The sequence below is a fragment of the Eriocheir sinensis genome, chromosome 37 (genome assembly GCF_024679095.1).
Source record: "Eriocheir sinensis breed Jianghai 21 chromosome 37, ASM2467909v1, whole genome shotgun sequence".
Lineage (NCBI taxonomy): Eukaryota > Metazoa > Arthropoda > Malacostraca > Decapoda > Varunidae > Eriocheir > Eriocheir sinensis.
Window position 1 is genome coordinate 3,421,188 of NC_066545.1, and position 1,627 is coordinate 3,422,814.

General features: G+C 50.6%; 1 long non-coding RNA gene across 1 annotated transcript; it reads left to right on the forward strand.

Moving 5' to 3' along the window:
* Positions 1–541: 541 nt before the first annotated feature.
* LOC127008437 (uncharacterized) lies at positions 542–1,263 on the forward strand. Its single transcript, XR_007761081.1, has 2 exons — positions 542–942; positions 1,223–1,263. It is a non-coding gene; the product is annotated as an uncharacterized LOC127008437 (long non-coding RNA).
* The last annotated feature ends 364 nt before the right edge of the window (positions 1,264–1,627 follow it).

A 1,627-nucleotide genomic window follows, 5' to 3' on the forward strand; every position in this document is an offset into this window, starting at 1 on the left:
AGGACGGGAGACATAGGGAGAAGGGAGAGAAGGAAAGGGAGACAGAGAGAGAGGGAGGGAGAGGGAAATGGAGGGAGAGGAGAGACAAGGAGGGGAGTCAGGGATTTAATCAATCGGAACAAATGACTAACGGCGCCAGACCACATCCTTGAGAGAGAGAGAGAGAGAGAGAGAGAGAGAGAGAGAGAGAGAGAGAGAGAGAGAGAGAGAGAGAGAGAGGATGGGGACGAAGGCGAAGGAAGGGAGAAACAAGAACCATATTTCACACACACACACACACACACACACACACACACACACACACACACACACACCTCTACTTAATTAAAAGAAGTAGGCTACAGGAAGGGTGGCTATGTATATGAATTTACGGAGGAGGAGGAGGAGGAGGGGGGGGAGACACCTTAGTTAATTACCCATATCCAGGTAATCAAATTGTACAGAGAGAGAGAGAGAGAGAGAGAGAGAGAGAGAGAGAGAGAGAGAGAGAGAGAGAGAGAGAGAGAGAGAGAGAGAGAGAGAGAGAGAGAGAGAGTGTTATCGCCGCATGCCACATTCACAGTGAAGTCGCTTGCGGCTTCGTAGATAATTTAAGGAAACCTATGATATAAGATAATTTAAGGAAACCTATGATATAAGGAAACATAGTGTAATAAAGAATGTGTAAGTTTTAGGTAGTGAAGATGGGGACAGAGCTGCAGAGTGGTGTTGGCTGCTCGATGTTTACAGACAGGAGTGTCAGCTCAGCGTATCGTAATATCACTACACGTGCATCTTTGACGAGTCAACATGTATGGCAGGGCCAGCAGCCGGAAAATGCTTACGCGGGGACACTCATGTAAGAGACCTCCTCGGGAGGGCAGAAAGTGACGCGCCCTCGTCGTGGTCAGACCTCTGGCGAAAAGTTGTACTTCCCGTCTACCTCTCTAAGGCCTAGAATACGTAAGTTCTTACCGTACACGTTACTGACATATTTCTGGTATATGACATTTGCCTGATATATACGTAAAAGGCCGTCCTTCTCGGCGAGAGGGTGGGGGAGGAGAGATGGTACGACCCGTTGAGGGGCCCCTCCTTTTCTTCTATGCCCTTGCCGAGGAGAACAGGCCATATTGTCGTCAAGTAGCGTATACTTAGTACATTCACGCCCTCACGTGCTTCTTACCTTGTCACATGGTCAATTTGTGTCAATTTGTGTAACTAAAGGACCACTGTATTTCAGGTTTGACCGAAAAACGAATAAATGTGATTCGCGTCAACGTACGGGCCTGCTTCTCATTAATCCTCCAATACTGCCCCACTGGGCGGTAACTGTCAAACGTATTTCATGGCTTGATGGAGCTACAGTCCACGCCCCGACGTCCACCCTCTTGCGACCACGACGAGAGCTTGTTTCGAGTGCAAGACAGTGATCGCCCCAGCTACGAGGGTTCGTGGGCGGCCTGTGCGCTGCCCCTCGAATTAGGAGTCTACCCGCTGTGCGCAAGTGTGTGTACGTGCGCACGTGTGCGCCGCCCCTCGGGGTGGGAGCTGGCGTCGTTTTTCGCTGCACCGCCTCTTCGCTGAGTGTGTTCGTGCGTACTGTGTCTGGTATAGCGGCGGTGTCCAACGGAGTGTCGTGGGTGCC